Here is a 22,624-nt window from a genome sequence, read left to right as displayed (position 1 = left end):
CAATTTAAAATAACTCCTAGGAAAATCTCTCATCTTGCATTCCCAAATATTTTGATGTATTTTGATCTGCAGGTCTTCTTCATGCTGTTCACACTTGGTATGAAAGGAGTGTGCTTCATAAAGCATCAGACTGAATACAATAAAATCAACAAGCAATCTGTGTGATAATTAATTAAGGTGCCAGAATGAATTACTGTTTCTTCCCCTTCTGATTTGGGTCAGAGTCATGTTGGATTTGGGAAGCTGTCCATTTTCAATTATGGTTTGTTCTGTGTTCTTTTGATGTGACCAGAATGAATGACTGACAGAAAATCATGTTATAGCAAAAAACTATGGGCTAAGTTTAACACACTGAAGGTGTAGTTTGGCAAAAGTTATTTCCAAGACAGGGATGATAAATCAGGGTGGAGTAGTGTAGGAGAAAGGCATGCCTACATGTATAGGTAAGACTGTGATGAAGCCAACTTAATTCTCTGTGGATTGTTTTCAGTTTTCACATACAGTCATTCAGCAAACATTTGGTGAGCAAATATTCTATGTCAGGCATTGTACAATGTACTAGAGGTACAGCTATGTACAAGAATGTTGTGGTCCCTGCATTCAGAGAATTTATAGTCTAGCAAGGGAGAGCAATATTAAATAAAGAGTCCCACACACGATTCATTAAGTACAATATTTTTTTAGTGCTACAAAGAAGGAATATACAATAGTTCCCCATTGTATCAGTCTGTTTTCATGTTGCTTTTAAAAAATACCTGAGGCTGGGTAATTTATAAAGAAAAGAGGTTGAATTGACTTATATTGTCCTGCAGGACGTACAACCATGACATCAACATCTGGTCAGCTCCTATTGAGGAAGCTTGCAATCATAGCAGAGGGTAAAGCGGGAACAGGTACGTCATCTGGCGAGAGCAGGAGCAAGGGGTGGGAGAGATGCCACACACTTTTAAACAACCAGATCTTTCTAGAACTCACTCACTATCATAAGGACAGCACCAAGCCATTCATGAGAAATCCACTCTCATGACTCAAACACCTCCTACCAGGTCCCACCTCCAGCATTGGGGATTACATTTCAACCTCAGGTTTGAAGGATAAACATCCGAACTATATCATCCCTTATCTATTTCACTTTCTGTGGTTTCAGTTACCCATGGTACAGTACAATCAGATATTTTGAGAGAGAGAAAAAAAGAGGACACAGTCACATAACTGTTATGACAGTATATTGTTATAGTTGTTATAGATTTTATTATTAGTTGTTGTTGTTAATCTCTTATTGTGCCCAATTTATAAATGATACTTTACCATAGGTCTGTATGTATAGGAAAAACATACTATATATAAGATTTGATACTATCCACAGTTTCTGGCATCCACTGGGGGTCTTGGAATGTATCAGCTGCAGATAAAGAAGAACTACTGTACCTTGTCTAGTTGGATTTTTCCATAACTCTAAATTTACTATTCAAACTAAAGCCAGAAAAATCTAGAAAGCTTTCTATGGCCTTCTATACATAAAGAATAAGGACATAAATAAATACAGATGGAGAGATTCCTCCTCAGGGATAAAGTGAGAGGTCAGGTGACTTCACTTTGGGGTCAAGAGTATCAAGCAATGTGCCCCAACCAAAGAAAGCACTCAATAGTGTAATGTAGCTCATTTCCCTATCCGTAACTCAGCTTCCTTTATGCTTATTTTACTTGGTGAGAAGTAGTCCTCATTGAACATTGCCCAGAGCCAGGTTGATAATGATGATCAAGAACAGGCTGTTTTGTTAGTGAATTCCAAAGGTGGTAGGGCTGATGACAGACCTAATTCTCTGGCAAGGGGATGGCCTTAATAGAAAACAGTTCTGGATTGCCTGGTGTTAAAAATATCAGGCTGATTGAATGAAGGAGGCTAGAGAACTTCTATAAGTGAATAGGGTCCTATTCAGTCCGGATGATATAGACATCACTAGCCTGAAGGCAGGGGACCTGGAACAGATCTCTTCAGGTATAAGATTCTGTGAAGTTTAACTTGCTGAAGCATTAATACTCCTAGAAGAATGGCTGAATGCCAATTCTACTTTCCTTAACTGTGCATTGCAGTAGTACTTGCTGGTACCAATTTATTCTTAGCTCTGTGGGCCTACCCATGTATATGTCACATAGAGGAGAACATACTTATATTTGATTCAAGGGTCCCAGCCTAAAGGTACTCACAGTTTTCATACTCCACTTAGTATAATTATAATCAACTTAGGGAATGTATAACTCCCACTTCACTTCCCCAATGGGCACATGATTACTTGGTTAGTGGTAAAAAGCACCTTTAACGCAGAACTAAACTCAAGTGGGCTCCCAGAAGATTGGGTTTTAAATCTCGATAGTTTACTTGGCAGTCCCTTATTAAACTTGGATAACTCAACTTTAAAAACCAAGGTCTTTTTATATCAGCAAGGGTAGGAAAATAAGGATAAGAGTTTGCCTAGTATGTATGCCAGACAGACACCCAATGCTAGTTGACTAGTACATATTTATAGGGAAGAATGACACATTTTAATAATTAGCCCCATTTTAGAATAATTGGCAGGTAGAATCTTTTTGAGATCTTTTGGAGATAACATTTTTGAGAAGTCATTCTGATTCTATTTGCATATTAAGTGCTCACCAATATCTACTTGGTCTGGGCTGTTATAAATGTAATGATCCTAGGCATGTTCAGTCATTTGCATAACAAATATATATGTAAGTTTTTTGTGGCCATCTGAACATGAATGCCTGTTTCAATCCCTTTGTGAGAGTTTGGAGATGCTAAAAAAAAAATGAGAGTTTGTAGGAATGGTGCATCCCCTTTGGCAGGTATATGTGGCCAATCCACTAACACACTCTGAGAACTATACAACCAGGGACTTAAAGATATTACTTCTATTGTTTGGGTTACTGTAGCCTTGAAGTTTGAAGTCAGATAGTGTGATGCCTCCAGCTTTGTCCTTTTTGCTTAGGATTTTCTTGGCTATACTGGCTCTTTTATGGTTCCATATGAAGTTTAAGGTGGTTTTTTCCAGTTCTGAGGAGAAGGTCAATGGTAGTTTGATGGGGATAGCATTGAATCTATAAATTACTTTGGGCAGTATAGCCATTTTCACGATATTGATCCTTCCTAACCATGAGCATGGAATGTTTGTCCATCTGTTTGTGTCCTCTCTTATTTCATTGAGCAGTGGTTTGTAGTTCTCCTTGAAGAGGTCCTTCATATCCTTTGTTAGTTGTATTCCTAGGTATTTTATTCTCTTTGTACTGGTACCAAAACAGAGGTATAGCCCAATGGAACAGAGGCCTTGGAAGTAACGCCACACATCTACAACCATCTGATCTTTGACAAACCTGACAAAAACAAGGAATGGGGAAAGGATTCCCTGTTTATCAAATGGTGTTGGGGAAAACTGGCTAGCCATGTGCAGAAAGCTGAAACTAGGCCCCTTCCTTACACCTTATACAAAAATCAACTACAGGTGGATTAAAGATTTAAGCATAAGGCCTAACACCATAAAAACCCTTGAAGAAAACCTAGGCAATACCATTCAGGACATAGGCATAAGCAAGGACTTCATGACTAAAACACCAAAAGCAATGGCAACAAAAGCCAAAATAGGCAAATGGGATCTAATTAAACTTGAGAGCTTCTGCACAGCAAAAGAGACAAGCATTAGAGTGAATCAGCAACCAACAGAATGGAAAATAAATTTTGCAAGCTACCCATCTGACAAAGGGCTAATATCCAGAATCTACAAAGAAGTAAAGTAGATTTACAAGAAAAAATCAACCCCATCAAAAAGTGGGTGAAGGATATGAACAGACACTTTTCAAAAGAAGACATTTATGTGGCCAACAAACATATGAAAAAATGCTCATTATCACTGGTCGTTAGAGAAATGCAAATCAAATCCAGATTGAGATACCATCTCACACCAGTTAGAATGGCAGTCATTAAAAAAATCTGGAGACAACACATGCTGAAGAGGATGTTAAGCAATAGGAATGCGTTTATGTTGTTGGTGGGAGTGTAAATTAGTTCAACCATTGTGGAAGACAGTGTGGCAATTCCTTAAGGATCTAGAAATAGAAATGCCATTTGACCAACAATCTTAATACTGGGTATATATTCAAAGGATTATAAATCCTTCTATCATAAAGACACATGCACACGTATATTCATTGCGGCACTGTTTACAATAGCAAAGACCTGGAACGAACCCAATGCCAATCAATGATAGACTGGATAAAGAAAACATGGCACATATATACCATGGAATACTATGCAGCCATAAAAAAGGATGAGTTCATGTCCTTTGAAGGGACATGGATGAAGCTGGAAACCATCATTCTCAGCAAAGTGACACAAAAACAGGAAACCCAAACACTGCATGTTCTCACTCATAGGTGGTTGTTGAACAATGAGAACACATAGACACAGGGAGGGGAACATCACACTGGGGTCTGTTGGGGGGTGGAGGGCTAAGGGAGGGATAGCAGGGGGTGGGGAGGTTGAGAAGGGATAGCATTGGGAGAAATACCTAATGCAGGTGATGGGGGATGGAGGCAGCAAACCCCCATGGCATATGTATACATATTTAACAATCTGCACGTGTACCCCAGAACTTAAAGTATTATAATAATAATAGTCATAAGATATTGCTTCTGTTAAATGCTCCCAGTAAACATGTATTTCTAACTGGGAGTAACTGCTTTCCAAAGCAAGTATGTTCGAAAAAAGGTTAGCTTCAAAATCAGTTCCTGCCACTCAGCCTGCAGTCATCATTTAGTTGGGTGCAGGAAGCAGGCCTTTTTTATGTTTGAATCTTCTGTAGCATTGTGACCCACAAACATAATAGGTACTCAGGTAATTATGTGGAGTAGAAAAATTAAATATTTTAAAGGCACAATGTGTGAAGTGTGGAAAGAGACACTATTTAAAGAACCCCTACGGGGAATTTTTGGTTCCATCTAGCTATTGAGAGTCACGCAGAAAGTGGTAAATTATACATTTAGCTGGGCCCAAATTTCTGAGGAATTACAAGTCTTATTTCATGTCATCCTCTTCCATTTTAGCTGACTAGTCTAACCCTTCCCCCATGCCAGTTGTGCTCTCTGAAAGATTTCAGTTTAGCTGTATGTTAGGCCAGTAGGTAAATAAGGCAGATAAAGTTATGGCATCCAGTTGCCTCAGCTTTTGAAAATTCTTAATTCTCACTCCCCATTCTCCAACACACCACAAAACTGCTAGATCATTCTCCTTCATCCTGTACAAATATTCTGTTTCTGACAACCCACATTTTTTCAACTGACTTTCTAGTTCTTTAGCCACTTATATTATCAGGGTTCCCCAGAGAAACAGAACAAATTGTGTGTGTGTGTGTGTGTGTGTATGTGTCTGTGGGTGTGTATACACATATGTGTACACATACTTGCATAACCAATATATTACATATGTAACATGTAAAGGCACTTGTGGCTATCTGAACATGAATCTATCTTTCAGTCCCTTTGTGACTCCCTTTGTGACTGAAACAAATGTATGAATACATATGTGTGTATATATATAAAGTCATTTATCATAAGGAATTGGCTCACATGATTATGGAGGCTGTTAAGTCCTATAATCTGCTGTCTGTAAACTAGAAAATAGGTTATTGCAATAACCCAAAATGAAAGCTGACAGTGATACAAACTTGGTGCTGGCGACAGAGGTGGTGAAAAGTGCTTGGATTCCACATATATTTTAAAAGCACAGGCAACAATATTTGCTGATTGGTTGGAATAAGGGGTGAGAGGGAAAGAGGGTAGTAAAAGATTATAGCATGATCAAGCAAATGAAAGGATGAAGTTGCACCTTACTATGATGAGGAAAACTGGAAGAGGTTTTTGGAGGTGGAGAAATTGTGAACACAGTTTTAAACATGTTCAGTTTGCCACCTTTTCAATATTAAGATACAAACTACGTGTCTTTGGTGCTTCGAACAGTGCCCAGCATAAGGCCAGTACTCAGTGAATAGTTTTAACTGAATAAATTAGCACTCTTTAAGTTCCCTCTGCCTCCTTTCAGTTGCAATCACATCTTACTAAGTCAGTCTGCTCCTTTATTATAATGGATTTTCACATTTGGTGTTAAGTCCGCCTAAAAACACAATGGATAATTTTCTTTGACCTCTTTCTGAGATAACTCTGCTTAGTCTCACATACTTTCTATTTTGCGGGAGTGTCAAGAAGGCCCTGTTTGCTCTGGTTTCCCATATGTGAGCAAGAAAAACAGCCAGGAAGCCTGTTATTAATCTTCTTGCATCAATACTTACATTGTAAACCTATGCCATCTTCTTTCATTAGTCACAGAGAAGACTAATTACATTGACTAGACTAATGAGCTTAGTATGCAAATGTTCATGTAATGAGATGGTCTGTCCAGTTTTCTCCTGCAGCTATTCAAATACCTCCCCAATTTATAGCAAAGCCAGAAAGTCCTGCATTTCACTAATGTTAATAAGTGTGTATGTGTGGGCTTGTGGGCCTGTGGATACATAAATATGTACAATTGGCCAACCTGATGGTGATTAGAAAGGCAGTTAATGTGTGTGAGTATTCCCTATGAATAGGATATGTGACAGGGATTTGCTAACCAGCACTAGTACAGATAAGTCATTACAACCTGAAGGAAGCAGAGTCATCCATGAAGATTATTTCTGCTGCTCTGAGGACAAGCTGAAGATAAAGAGTGTTCCTGATCCCTTAATAAAAAGAAACAATGAATTATTTTGTATAAGGCAGTTTTCAAATGCCTGGGTAAAAGTCTACTCTGGTGGCTTCCTTTCCTGAAGCAATAGCCTTGATCACTGGAAGTTAACTAGCAGGTCCAGTAACCGTAGTCACAATAATGAGAACATGGCAAACAGTATTTTTTTCAGCGTGCTCTGAGCTTCAGGGCCTCTCTTCATTGGTGAGTTCTAGTTTAGCTGAGGGTTGCGGGCTGAGCAGAACTTCAAGCTCTTTCTGAGCCCCACACCAGTTATAGGCCCAGAAAAGGATTTTGTGTCATTAAAGGCAGGTCATTAGCTATAAACATTTTATCTCCACCAAAAGGGATACATTTCCTACTGAATATTGTGCTCTGTTTTGGAGACAATTTCCGAAAAAAACCCAGTGACAAAGCTTTATAGCAGATGTTGGAGGTTGAGAGTTATTTTGTTATTTTTTGTGTGCCTGTGTGTGTTGGCAGCAAGGTGTAAGATCAAAAAATAAAATTTAAAAAACATAATAATTGGAAAGTAAGGAACAAATTTATTTTGAAATGTGGTGAGTATAACTGGATGAACAATGAGTGTAAAGATGAACAGCTTCTCATGGCCAAACTAGGACTATGGCTCTTAGTTGGACTCTGGAGCAGTCAGGAGACAGAAATAACTCACTGATTCCTAGGCACTGGCCAATGGTGCTAAGGTCCAGAGAGGGAAGATTTGCTCAGCACCTCATTCATTCTTCATTTATTTATTTATTTAATGCACATTTATTGATTAGTCATTCTCAGCTGTATTAGGGCCTTAGTTCACATTGATGAATCAAACAAACATGACCTGTTCTCCTAGAATTCACATTCCAGTGGCTGAAATGGACAAATCTGCAAAAACACCCAAATACAGTAATAAAATGCTGTGATAAATGCTATTGAATGCTGATGATACAATAGACATTACACAAGGAGATTTAATCTTTTCACTTCAAGGCAAGTCACTCACTAACATTTTTTAATTACTTGAAATGATTTAATTCTTAAATAATATATTTATTTTCTTTTTTCTCCAAGTATGTTGAAAGCTTCCTGATAGCAAGTCTTGTTCACAATTATATGTCTTGTTCACTGCAGTGTCTTTCTCAGTGCTCAACAATTAATTGTTAGCCAATAGAATTGATGAATCTTTTATTATCTTCATGTTAGCCCTGTTAGATGGGAAGTAAAAAATGAATTATGCCCATCTTATATATAAGAATATGGGGCTTTGTAATAAATCTAGATTTGGGAATAAGCATCAAATGAAGATACAACTAATAATAATCGTAATGCTTTATTGGATGCCCACTATGTGTCAAGCAGTGTGCTAGGTTCCCTGTATGGATCATGATATTGAATCCTCACAATAGCTCTGTAAGATAGTTGCTATTATTATCCTCTTTATATACATGGGGAGTATGAGGATCAGAGAGATGAAATTAATCATTCTAGATCAAGGGGGTGATAGTCCATAGCTAATTTGAACGTCTGTTTTGAAGACCTAGGCTCACTTCACTGCACTAGAGTACTTGCATGGCCTTTATCTGTTCTATAGGAGAATGCCAGGCAGACACAGTGTTTCTGACTTTCTTCACTGCCATTGGGGCTCATTAGTTTAGTTTGAATATAGAGGAGGAAACTAGAACCAGAAAGTTAGTTCATTATGGCTACATAGTCTTTTATGATAGAGCTAAGGCCAGATCTAGGGCTTCTGGCTTCCAGACCAGTTTTCTTTGACATGACCATGTCATCTCTTTTCTCAGTGACTTTGAAATTTAATCCCTCCTATGAAGGCTTTCTTTCTGAATGGGGCTACAAATATTAAATATTAAATCTCCTTGTACAACATTAAAGCTCCTTGTACTTTCAGCACCTTGAACCTTATACATGATACTTGTATATATCTGAGTAGCCTTCAATTCGATATTTCATACTGAGAAGGAAGAAAATGACCTGAGCAAAGTAGAATCTAAATTCTCCTCATCTTGAAAATCTATCCTCAGCTTTTTAGCCCAAATAAGTTCGTAGCCCATTTGTGAGAGAAGTAGCCCAAAAGACAGAAAATAAAAGCACACAGTATAGTAAAGAGATAGAGAGAAAGCAATCCCCTATTCAGTATGGATTTCAGGAACCTCAATGCATGAAAGTCCCATGATTTGCTTCTTAAAATTGTCTTTATATGGTTCTTATTAAGTCTGAAAATGTAAAAATAACTAGAATAAGGAAATACCAAAAGGTTATGGCACCAACTGTTTGTCACTGGTTCATTTATTACTATAGCTGTCACCTAAAAATATAGGAAGAATGTGACATAGAAGAGCTAAGTTTAGGTGAGAGAACATATTCATGGTTAAGAGCGTGGCCTCTGGAGCCATTCTGCCTGCTTTGGAAACCTGGTTCTTCCATCTACTAGATTGGCAGCCATGGAGGAGTCGCTTTATATTTTGGGACCTCAGTTACCCCATCTATAAAATAGGTACAATTTGAATGATATTACATTATATATTATATCTGATATTAAATATTCTGTTTTGTTCAGGTAATTTTCCTTGTCAATATGAAATATAGAATTGGAGGCTACTCAGAAATATACAAGTGTTATGTGTTAAGTTCAAGGTGCTGAAAGTAGAAGAAGCTTTTAATATTTGTAGCCCCATTCAGAAAGAAAATCTTTGTAGAAGAGATTAAATGTCAAAGCCACTGAGAAAAGGGATAAAATAAAATAGTCGTGCTGAGGAAAATAATATTATCCACACTAATACCTACAACCTAGAGTTTCGGTTAGTACTAAATGGGATTATACCAATAAATGTCTTAGAGCAATGTCTGTCATAAAAGTAAACAGTAATAATAGTTTTTATTATATGGGAGAAAGATCATAAAATTAAAATGTATTTCCTTATAGTCTACCATGCGATTCACATTTATTGATCTCTCCTTCTGGGACAAGCATTGTGGTAGGCACTGGACAGTTGGATGAGATGTGTCTCCTGCCATCAAGGAGTGTCCAGTCTAGGAGAACAAAGACTCATACACAACTGATTATAATGATATGTCTGTTCCCAGTAAGCATTCCCAACCACAAGCATTATTTGCCATCATTTATCTCCTTCTCTTTATCACTTAGCTATTCAGCATACAGAATGTTAAAGACCAGATGGTGTTAAGCTGCCTATTTTAGGACTAGTTGTAAAAGTTCATTCCCTATCTTACATTTAACACAGTATCTTAATGAGAAAACCATTCACAAAACATTTATGGAGTACTTACTTTTAGTTGGCACCTTGAGAAGGATATAAAAAGGAGTGCAGCTATGGGGCTTTGGGAAAAGCACCAGATTTGAAGTCAGAAATCTTGAGTTTGAGTCAGGGCTTTGCCACTGACCAAATTGATTGACCTTGGATGAGTCACCTAAAAACTGTGTGGCCAGGAACATTAAACGAACTAGAAAATGGAAAATCAAGTGGCTTTCAATAATTTTTCAGTTATTCAGCCTTTCATCTTTTCAGTATAAGACACAAGACACTGCCAAATTAATGAATCTCAATAAAATGGACGAACAAACTGTAAAATAAATTGAAGCAACTTTGTGATTAACATAGCTTTCTTCTAACAACTAGGGAACCCAAATAACAAAGTGGAGAACTTGGAGAAGTAAGCAGCTGAGTGCTTCAGGAGGATTCAGTAGTGGTTAGATGCAGGATGGCTTTTTAGCTGGGGCAACAATGAAGGGTACCACTTTTAATGAATTCATTCTCTTTGAGAGTATTTAGAAAGCAATAAAAGGCCAAATCTAGCACCTCATCCTCCCATTCCTTATCATGTCACTGAAATTGACTTTTGCTAAGTTCACCAATGACTTTATTGTCAATGAAACCAATGGTCACTTCTGAATCCTGATTTTATGTGACTGTTCAGTAGTATTCTCCATATTGGCCACTCTCTACTTCTTGATACAGTGACTTCCTTGGACTTCCGTGATACACTCTCTTGATCTATTTTACAGGTGCTTTTTCTTAGTCTCCTTTTGAGTCCTTCTTCTATTATCTGAAAATTATATGGCAGAGCATATAATTATATGAACAAAACAGAAAATTATAAAAGCTCAATTTGTTCTAGACCCTCTTTATTCCTACCCCTCTACCCTCCCTAAATTCAATAACCATCTATATATAAATGACCCCCAAATCCAGCTCTCCTGGGCTCCAGAATCACATAGCCAACTGTCTTGTCAACATCTGTATCTGGATGTCCACATCCTACAGGAATGTTAAGCTGCACATGTCACAAGGTAAATTTATTAAGTTACTACCCTCTGCAACACATCTTGCTTCTCCTTCAGTTTTTCCCATTTCAACAAAGAATAAGAACATCCACCGATATGTTTAAGCAAGAAACCCAGGCATTGCCCTTGACAGTAATCCTCTTCATTCCTCCCAAATCAAATGCAGCAGCAAGTTCTGTTTTTTGTTTTTGTTGTTGTTTGTTTTGTTTTTGAGACAGAGTCTTGCTCTGTCATCAAGGCTGGAGTGCAGTGGCACAATCTCAGCTCACTGTAGCCTTCGTTTCCTGGGCTCAAGCGATCCTCCTGCCTTAGCTTCTCAAGTAGCTGTGACTACAGCCCTGTGCTACGATGCCTGACTAATTTTTTTTTTTTTTTGTATTTTTGGTATAGACAGGGTTTTACCATATTGTACAGGCTGGTCTCAAATTCCTGACTGCAAGTGATCTGCCTGCTTCGGCCTCCCAAAGTGCTGGGATTACAGGAATGAGCCACAGCACCTGGCCAAGTTCTGTTATTTTTTACACCAAAATATACTTTGGCTATGTTAAAGTCTCTTAATTCTTTCTGCCACCACCTTAGTCTAAGTTTCAGTTATGTCTGGGCTAGACCCCTGCAACATTCTCTTAACTGAATTCAGCATATGTACTATTGCCATTTGCCTGAATGATATTTTACAAACGTAAACTGGATAATTTCATGTCCTTATTTAAAACTTTTAAAATAGGTCCCCATTACCCTTAGAATAAATCCCCAAATCATTACTATGCTCTATAAGGCCCTGCATGAACTGACCTGTGTCCATATCTCCAACCTCATCTTGTACCTTTCTCCCATTTGCTCTCCCCCTTCACTCAACAACCATACTGGGCTTCCTGTCTCAGTGCCTCTGCATTCTCTTTCTCTCTCCCTTTCTTACATTCCAGATTTCAGTTCTAATATTCTAATATTCTAACATTCTTACATTCCAGATTTCAGTTCTAATACAGAAGGCTTCAAGCAGGAAGGCTTCTGTAACCAACTCTTCCCTCCAGGCTAGCTTAGTCTACCTGTTTTGTGTTCCATAGGAAGCTGCACTTTCTCTTTTTCCCCAGCAGACCAAGTTTCTTATTTTAATGTTTTCTTAGTTTAATGTTTTCCTTCACCATTAGACTATAAGTTTCATGAAGGCAAGAACTGTGTCTGTCTAATTCACCAAGCACAATACCTGACACATAGCAGATACCTTTAATAAATGAGTCTTACACAAATATCCAAAGCAGCATCATTCATAATACCCAAAACGTAGGTACCACCCACATGTCTACCACCTGATGAATGGATAAGCAAATAATGGAATATTATTTAGCCATGAAAAATAATGATGTATTGATTCATTATACAACACAAATGAAACTTGAAAATATATAATGAAGAGATGAGTCACAAAATATCACACATTGTATGATTCCGTTTAATAAAAAAGTCCAGAATAGGCAAATCCATAGAGAAAGTACATTCATGGTTGGCAGGTGCTGAGAAGAGGGGAGAATGAGAAGTGACTGTCAACAGTATAGAATTATGTTTTGGGATGATGAAAATGGTCTGAAATTACAGTGGTGGATGTATAACTCTGAGTATGATAAAAAAATGACTGAATTGTACACTTTAAATGTGTGAATTTTACATATATGAATTATATCTCAATAAAGTTGTTAAAATGAATTAATGAGTATAAATAATGTAAACTATCTGACAATGTAAAAAATGCTGAGTGGTTTTTAATTTACAATAGAGCAAAGAAACGGGAAATAGTAAAACTTCATCTTGTGAATTGCACACACTCATTTCATGCATCTGCTTTTACCTCCTTAGGAACCGGCAACTAAAAGAGAAAGCATGGGTTGTAAATTTGGAAAGGACCTCAGAGATTATGTAATTCAACTATCTCATTCTACATATGAGAAATGGAGGTGCAGAGGAAAAGTGACTCCAAGTTCACACAGCAAATTAGTGACCAGATATATATGAAAGCCTTTGTCTCCTGAGTCTCATTTCAGGGTTCTTTCCATTATACCCAGCCAAGTCATCTTCCTTAAGAGTTTCCCCAGAAGCCCTTCACAACTTCTGTTTACAAAGTATTAATACCTATCTGCAAGGGAAGCTGTGAGATATAGTTTCTGTTAATAAGGAAGAAAGGGAGAACTGCCCCTTGGGAGGCAACTTGTGTTTTCTGCCACAAGTTCTTTTGCTGAAAAGTTTGGATTGGCCAGTATTTAGATCTGGAAGAATTCAATGTTCTCTACTGTTACCTCTGAAGTCAGCATCAACATTTCCAGTACAGTGTGAATACAATAGCTACACATGGAACTCCTTTCATGATAAACATCTCTAGCCCCAGTTGAGAGGCTTGGCAGTTCCTGAGCAATTTGCATTTGGCAGGGCTGTGTGCAAGACATTACTGGCTTAAATAAATGCAACTTTACTTTAGAAACAAATCAAGGCAACATTCACTATCCTGGAATAAAGAAATAAGGTAAAAGATCCTTTTAGAGTGCAAATTGCAATATGTTATGTAAAAATACTGAGTGACATCCAGTGTGGTGTCTCACAACTGTAATCCCAGAACCTTGGGAGGCTGAGGCAGGCGGATCACCTGAGGTCAGGAGTTTGAGACCAGCCTGGGCAATGTAGTGAAACACCATCTCTACTAAAAATACAAAAATTAACCAGGCATGCTGGAGGGTGCCTGTAATCCCAGCTACTCAGGAGGCTGAGACAGGAGAATCTCTTTAACCCAGGAGGTGGGAGTTGCGATGAGCCAACATTGTGCCCCTGCACTCCATCCTGGGCCAAAAAGAATGAAACTCAAAAAGAATGAAACTCTGTCTCAAAACAACAACAACAACAAACAAACAACAACAACAACAACTGAGTGACTTTACTTTTTTTTTTTTTAATAAAAGTTTGAAATGTTTTCCTACAGGTTGTTTACTACCTCTAATTACACTGGCTTTGGAAAGGAGTTGATACACATGAATGATATGTTAATTTAAAATCATTTCAAAATGTGGCCAGGCATGGTGGCTCACACCTATAATCCCAGCACTGGGTTAGAACATGACAAAAATTGCAGGAATTTAAATCTTTTATAATTATTCACTTTACTTTTGACTGTAGTGGTTTTAATCGGATGTAATTAAGGACATTTTCCATGTTTTTCTGCTTGTTTTCTCCGCTTGTTGCAAACTACCTCTTTAAAGTAAAATTGTATTGGAAAAGTCTAGGTTACAGAGGGTACAGTGGCCTCTTTTGTAGTTTGCAACAGCTTTTCCCCAAGGAAACTGATATTAATGTCACTGAAAATACCTGGAAGCTTGATGTCTAGAGGACAAAAAGGAAAGCGTGGCTACTTCTTCTCTATATACTGTAGGCTAGTAAAGAAACCAAGTTTGCAAACTCCCTTTAACTTTCTTGACTTAGTTTCATATCAACCCCAAGAGTGATGTAATATTGACCATTTGCAGAACAGAGCGATGACAACAATTCCTTTAGACAAATTAATTATCTGCTTTGAAGAATGCCTCACATTTCTTGATCTAGTAGTAATATTAGATAACATGGGCTGTTCCAAGGCATTTTAATGAGTACCCATATTTCTGACTTCTAATTAACTTTAAAACTTTCCTTGGGCATTTTTTTTTTTTTTTTTGGTTGCTGTTGTTTTGAAATAAGAATGAAAGAAGGAAATTATATGGTAGATACTTAATGCACTATTTTTGAATCTTTTTCTGGATGACATAAATTAATGGTTGTTCTCATTTTTCATGCTCTCATGCATGAAAAGAAAGAAATTAAGGCAGTAATGTTATTTAACCATTATAAGAAGAATTCATCTTTGATCGAAATTATCCAGAGCTTTCCAACTCTGGCATCTGTGTACTTTACTGAGACACCTCCCAGGCTAATGAAACAACTCAAGCTCTGCCAAATGTAAATATTTAAATTTTAGTGATTCTGGCCCCAAATCTTACTGTCTGTATCTACAGCATTGGGAGCACACCCTTTTCTGAAGCATAAGAAATTCTGTTACCCAGCAGCCTGGGATAAGTTAAATTAGTTAGTAGACAATCTAACTACAGGAGGAGTTGCCTCCAAGAAAACCATTCATTTTGTTAAAAGTGACTATATCACAATTATTGAGGACCTTTCAAATTTTTCTGTTGCTAGAGTCTTGCTTAAAGAGAAGAATGTTGGCCGGGCGCGGTGGCTCAAGCCTGTAATCCCAGCACTGTGGGAGGCCGAGGCGGGTGGATCACGAGGTCAAGAGATCCAGACCATCCTGGTCAACATGGTGAAACCCCGTCTCTACTAAAAATACAAAAAATTAGCTGGGCATGGTGGCGCGTGCCTGTAGTCCCAGCTGCTCGGGAGGCTGAGGCAGGAGAATTGCCTGAACCCGGGAGGCGGAGGTTGCGGTGAGCCGAGATCGCGCCATTGCACTCCAGCCTGGGTAACAAGAGCGAAACTCCGTCCCAAAAAAAAAAAAAAAAAAGAGAGAAGAATGTTGATTGACTATATAATTTTTCTTGCTCCTCTCCTCCTCAAAAAGATCACACAAATATGCAAATATGTACAGATATTTAACTCAATTTTGAATGACCTTTTAATAAGTTTGCTGGCTAATTAAAGTAGGGCCTTTATAAGTCAAAAAGAATCAAAACTGTAGAACTGGACTTATGCACAAATGACAGTGTCTCACATAAAGGCATTATATAGAAAAATGAACAGAAAAAGTAAATCACAAATTTTAGGAAATGTAAGGTATGTGGTCTATTAATCTAAAGTACAACAAGCTCACTGAATATATTCATCAGCTTACATTTTTGATGTTATATGTCAGTTTGCATTTTTGTGAACATGAAATCCTCAAATGCAACATAAGTCTGTGTGGGTCAAGTTTGCCATCCTCACTGCACAGCAGACAGGCACTGTCTGAAGCCAAAGTTGTTACAAAAGAAAGTGCTAAAGTAGATTAATTCTGCATGTAGCTTTCTAGGTGCCCTTAAGGGCAGTAAGTATTCCTCAAGGGAATTATGTATGTTTATGCTTCATTGTTTTCCTCTAAAGGCATCATATTATCAGTTAAAGACCCTATTGGTCCCAGGCCTACGTTAGAAGTATCTTTTAAAAGATTGCTGGGGGCTTCCTAAGAATTAAATAAAAGAAAAAGGCAGTCTGTACAGATCTCACCTCCAGTAACCAAAGGCAAGCATCTTTGCAGCTAGCCTTGCTTCTGTTGCAATTAATACAGACACAAATGGCTGTAATTACATGGGAAAGAATACAAAATCTCTATTTAGAGCCCAGAGCTCTATTAGCAGTGCCTTCTCCAGGATCCGATGACTAGTAAACAGGAAATAAGCCTATCTACCTTGAATGAGCACCGCTGTTTTCCTGGGGAGTTCCATTAGGGGTAGCAGTGATGCTACTATGTGCCACTACTGGGCACTGTTCTACATAGCTCATGCTACGTGGAAATGGCATTCTTGTCTCAGACTCTCTGCTCACTTCCTGTACTATGTACAACTGCATTATGAGATTTTGGGTGTCCTTCTATAGAGTTAGGGCCAAGTGTTCTTTGGGGGAGTGAAAGAAGAGAGATTTGGAGGTGGAACAGTCTAGCCAAATAGTCTTAGTCACTTTACTATTCATAAACATGTTAACCAAGAGTTCTTGAGTAGCAAAACGAGATTCTTATGTTGCCAGTTTTCCAAAATATATTCCAATTCTCTCTGCCTCAGAGCAAGAGCAGGCCTTTTCAGAATAGAACATTGTGCCTCCACTGAGTGGCACCTCGCTTTGGCTTTGAATTCTGTCTATCATTTTGTATTCCTACCTCCTCTCCCCAAGTCTCCATCTGTCTTTCCTGAATCCTCTCTGACATTAATCTTATTGTAGATTATACGTGAAAATGAAAACCAACTGGATTTTGTCAGTCATTGTTGTTGCTTATCATTTCTTTTTCGTCTTCATTATGACTTCAGATTTGAGGAATGGCTACAATTTTTGATTATCTATGATAATTGTAGGGCCCATGAATGCAATTCATTCAAAGCGCAATGTGGAAAAAGAGTAGGCTTTAGAGTCAGACAGATCTACACTGAAATCCTATCCCTACCAATTACTAATTGACTGATCTTGGGCACATTAAATTCTCTGAACCTTGTTTACTTCCTCTGGAAAATGAGTGTGAAGGACTCATAGTTGAACTCATACGTTGAAATCCTAACCCCTAAGGTGATATGTAGAGGTGGAGCCTCTGGAAGGTGATTAGGTCGTGAGGGATGAACCCTCATGAATAGGATTGGTACCTTGAAAAAAGACCTCAAAGAGTTCCCTAAGCTCTTCCACCATGTGAGGTTACAGTGAGAATATGGTATCTGTGGAGAAGGAAGCCCTCTTCAGACACTGAATCTGCTGGCACCTTAATCTTGCACTTCCCAACCTACCAAACTGTAAGAAATAAATGTATGCTTTTTTTGAGCTACCCAGTTTATGATATTTTATTATAGCAGCTTGAACAGATTAAGGCAATGAGTGTAATGAGAATATCTACTGTTTGGAGTTTTAGGATTGAAAATTATTCCCCTTTGTGTATTCTGAGTTAGGAACCACTCTTTGAGTCAGGCAAATGGAGATAAAAATGTCAATTTCATTATTAATAAAGTTAATTTAAACCTGAGAGTAATTATTGCTACTACTTTCCTATTCACCCACTTTGAATTAAACTTACCCAGCCAGGCAGTCACAGACAGAACTGCACAACCATGGTCTTGCCCTACAAGGGCAAACCCTTCCCCCAGAACTTTACTAATGGCTGGGCTGGGAATTTATAGGTTCTCCAAAAGGGAGACTGAAAACTCAGAAGTGAATAAATCATGCCTGCTCAGTCCTTTCTTTCAATCTTGCCAAGCAGCTTTATCCCCTCTTCAAATGGGCAGGAGTGGTGAGTGATGGCTTGGAATTGTTCCTCCCCTATTTTTTTTTTTCTTTCTATGCAAACTTGATCAGGGAGGCACAAGAGTTGTCTTCTTAACAGCTAGAATTAGTGTGATAATTAAATGAAATGCCACACGCCAATTATATAGTACCTGGCACATGATAGAAGTTCAGATGGACAATACATGAATCAAAATCCAGCATTACTCATTAGCTATGTGGTTTTGGGCAATTTACCAAAGCTTCCTGAACTTCCCTTGTTTGATTCCTAAAATTAAGATAATAATAATTGGCTTGCACAGTTGTAAAAATTAGAGAAAATATCTGTGAATGGCCTGGCACATAGTAGGTACTTAGTAAATGACAAGTATTATTATTAGGATCCAATTATATAAATTGACTTGTAGATTGTGTTCTGCAGTTTTTTCCCATAGCAGATTGACATTTGTAGATGTAGTTACCTTTGGCTTGTATGGCTTGGCAGCCAAAGTGCTCACATTTATCAGTGGGAAGAGTAAAGTGTTGAATTAGTATAAATGTAGCTGAGAAGCAAGTCTAGTACCCAGGGCAAGAATTCTGGGAATGTAAAAATTTCTGTGGCTCATCCATAGAGCAGCAAACCTACATGTAAATATTTTAGAGGTGACTGAAGTCTAAAACATCCTTTTTTAATACAAGTATATTTTTGAAAATTAAAAAAAGTATTTTTTTTCAAAGAACATTTTTTCCCATATGGAGTTAATTTTTTGGTAGGAAATTAGACTTGTGGAGGCAAGGTTTTCATGCCTTTTGTCCTTTTCAGGCTCACAAAGTATTCCCTATCTGGAATCCCAGTTTGTCTTGGCCAATTTAGCATTGCTGACAATTGTATTTGGTAGGATAATTTCACTTTCACCTAGTAGTGAAACCTAGCACATAGTAGGTACTTAGTAAATGACAAGTATTATTCATTCATTCTCTGAACTAGGTTCAGAGAATAATTGCCAACATATTTTGAAAAGACTCTCTTAAAATACTAAATTTTCCCCTAGAGAGCAATCTGGTACGATGAAATCTTGAAATATTATTTGCCGCCATTTTAGACCTTCCAGTTTGGTGAACTTACTACTGTCATACTTCATTATTGTGTATTTTTGGTGTAGCTTTAACATCAAAACCACCATTCAAAACATTTTGTGATTTAAAAGTAAGAAGTTTTAGAAAAAGAACATAGAACTTTTCTTATCAGAAATCCAGTGCAGATGTGAAGATATATTATCTGATAGTCAAGATTGGATTGTCCAGTTGTTTGTGAGAAACCAGTGGATTTGATCAGGAATGGAGTGAGAATACTGATACGGCAGAGAGAATGCAAAATTTTGACTTGGGATTTTTTACTTTTTTGGAGAAAATGTCTCTAGAAATATTGTTTTCTTAACACCTTAATTCTAATAGAAAAGTAGTAATCATTTGGGTTTAACCACTAAAACAAACAATTTGCTTTCCCACAGTTGACACAGGCACTCAACAGGTAATTAAATGGGCGCTGGCCTTGAAACTGTACTGTTTATCCTAACCAGTTTATACTGTGATATGATTTGGCTGTGTCCCCATCCAAATCTTAACTTGAATTGTAGTTTCCATAATCCCCACATGTCCTGGAAAGGACCTGGTGGGAGGTAATTTAATCATCAGGGCAGTTACCCCCATGCTGTTCTCATGGTAGTGAGTGAGTTCTCATAAGATCTGATGGTTTTATAAAGGACTTTTCCCTCTTTGCTCAGCACTTCTCTTTCCTGCTGCCCTGTGAAGAAGGTGCTTTCTTCCCCTTTGCCTTCAACCATGATTCCTGAGGCCTTCCCAGCCATGCTGAACTGTGATGCAATTAAACTTCTTGATAAATTATCCAATCTCAGATATTTTTCATAGCAGCATGAGAACGAGCTCATAAGAGGGACTGAGTGAGAGTAACCCAGCTATACTACTCTATAAACAAGCCAGAGCATAAGGGATTTTGTTGAAGTCAATATAATTTAGGTACATTTGGTACAATGACCCACTTTCTACCTTCCAGAAATGGGCAAAGTAAAGATAGAAATAAACTCTTCTTTTAAACTGTCTGTTATTTGTTACCTGACAGACTTGAAGTCAGTAATGAACCCATAAACCTCAGCAAATATGCAAATGGAAATCCCAAAATAGTTGTTTAAAGTGGCTAAGTTTTCACCCCACTGTAGAGAATAAAATAGATATATGTACTGTGACTGGGTCAAGAAAATATTTGAGGTGGCATTATCAAGCAATTGAAATGTGGTCTTTGATGATCCAGAAACAGAAAAACATCAGAAAAGTTAATCTGTTATTCCAAAGATCAGGGCAATCAGCTCTAATAGCTGAAGAAAGGAAAATAGTGCAAAGAGCTTCTGGCCCAAGGGCTGGTAAGATGAGAGGAAAGAACATGCCCAGGCAGCTACTCTCCTGTGTTCTTAACTAAGAGGCAGCTGGTAACACCAAGTGAGTAACATATTTACTCCACTCACAAATGTGCAAGTAAATTCAGGCCACTTTGTGTTAGGATAAAATTTATTCCAAAGAGATGGCTCACTTGAATGGTCTGAGCAGGGCAGCCATTTTTAGTTACTTCAGCTGTATGGGTAAGTTTAGGAATACCAAACTAACTAAGAAGGAAAAAAAGAAAAACCTATTATGAAAGTCTAAAATCTCCATGGACTTATGAACAATTTGTGTTATTCTTCTGAAATGTATTGCTTTCATTTCTCCAGATTTGATGTTTAAATGATAGCTGACAATTCCTGTTTGGGAAAAGTCATGCACAGATAGCTATTACCCTGTAAGAAGAGACGTTGTGAGTGTATTCTGAAATCTTCATCATGTGCCATAGCTCAAAAACCATGTGGTACACAGCCCCAATAAAAATGAGATGCAGAAATTAAAATGGGTGGGTGCTTCTGGTTTTTGTTTGTTAACTACAACTATATAAGTCTAAAATTCATGTTTTTGCAGGTCAGTTACTGATATAGTGGTTAGTCACGCCAGTGACTTGGGGACAAGCCTTAAGGATCCCAGTACTGCAGGGAAACCAGGTTCAGTGCAGTTGCTACATTTCACAGAGCACACTTTGACCTGTGATATAGCCAGGTTTTTAGTTACAAGCTCCATCATAACAAGATTCTGTTGTATTTTGTACAGTTAAATAAATCAATTTGAACAGATACATCTTTTTTTGGAAATAACTTAGGTCTGTTTTTCTTTTTTTACTGAGGAAGCAAGCGGGAAGGATTTGAATATAAATTGAGGTATATTATTATGTGTCTTAGAGATTACATGATTGCAAGGAAAAGAAGTCCTCACAAGTTAAGCCTTGTAAAGGAGAATGCATTTTAAGGGTAAAGGAAGTCTCATGGAACCCCATCTCATGGGGAATTTGAAATTGTCAGGCAGCTAGCTCATCTCTCCATCTCTTGCTCTCTACAACAGCACAATCTGTCATCTCTGCTTCTTTCTGCAGAGCTGGTCAATCCTGCATTCCACAGAATGGCTTCCTCTGCTTGGCTCTTAATTTCTACTTCCCCATACTGCCAGCTCAGCTGAAGCTTTAGGTGGTTGTTGCACCTATTCTGGGCCCAAATGTTTTTGACCTAACGCTTTCAGTGCCTAATAACTTCTGACCTACTTAGTCTTTGTTTCTCTTTGTTCAAATTTTCAAGAGAATTGGATTGGCTTTTGCCAGTCAACAATTGATTCACTCCCAGCATGTGTGTCCACTCAGACAGTGTTTGGGGGGAAAAGTGTTGACAAAAAAATGTACAGCTGTGAGCAGTGTAGTTTAAAAAAGTTAGTTGGATGCTGTGAAATGGCTAATGTATCAAATACAGCCATTATTGTAATGATAATGATAATAATAACTATAGTAATTAATTTATTATAGTAATTTATATAGTAATTAAAACAGCTACATTTAAGGAGCTCTTTTTAAACTTATTATATAGACTTATTTAATCTTCACAACAACCCTAAGGAGTAGGTATTATTACTGTCCCAGTTTTTACTGATGGGAAAATTTAGGCACAAAGAAGTTAAGTGACTTGTCCAAGGTCACATGGCCATTAAGTGGTTGAGCCAGCCTCAAACTCAGACAGCCTGACACTAGAATTATGTTGCTCTACTGCTGATTCTGACACTGTCACAATGAATTTGTGAAATGTGGGGCTGCAAGATAGCTTCTTTGTGATGAAAAAGGAAAATTCATATAAAGCAGGAAAACTCGTACAATGCATACTAGATACATATATTTAGTCCTTCCAATATCATTACACAAGGAGAAAGGGTTTGGATCTCAATAAATATTTGTGTCTCTGTGGGTGGAAAGAGAAAAATTGCTCTCTCATCTGAATTATTCTATTTTTAGATAAATGAAATAAATTTTAAATATTCGTGATCAGAGCATTACCCATTTGTCTCTTTGCCTTCATATTTATTTGAATTCAAATTAAATCTGCCTTTTAGCAAAGATCAAAATAAGATCTGGCACTTTGGAGTGTAAGCCAAAGCTGGTA

At 37.7% G+C, this 22,624-nt stretch overlaps 1 protein-coding gene across 1 annotated transcript in view; it reads left to right on the top strand.

Annotated features, from left to right (window-relative positions):
• The window catches only part of IL1RAPL2 (interleukin 1 receptor accessory protein like 2), a 1,136,852-nt gene that overhangs the window by 468,844 nt on the left and 645,384 nt on the right, over positions 1–22,624 (top strand). The gene's annotated exons all lie outside the window — the stretch shown is intronic.

The sequence above is a fragment of the Sapajus apella genome, unplaced genomic scaffold (genome assembly GCF_009761245.1).
Source record: "Sapajus apella isolate SASKATOON/1434 unplaced genomic scaffold, GSC_monkey_1.0 scaffold73, whole genome shotgun sequence".
NCBI classification, from domain to species: domain Eukaryota; kingdom Metazoa; phylum Chordata; class Mammalia; order Primates; family Cebidae; genus Sapajus; species Sapajus apella.
This window is presented reverse-complemented; position numbering and strand designations above follow the sequence as displayed.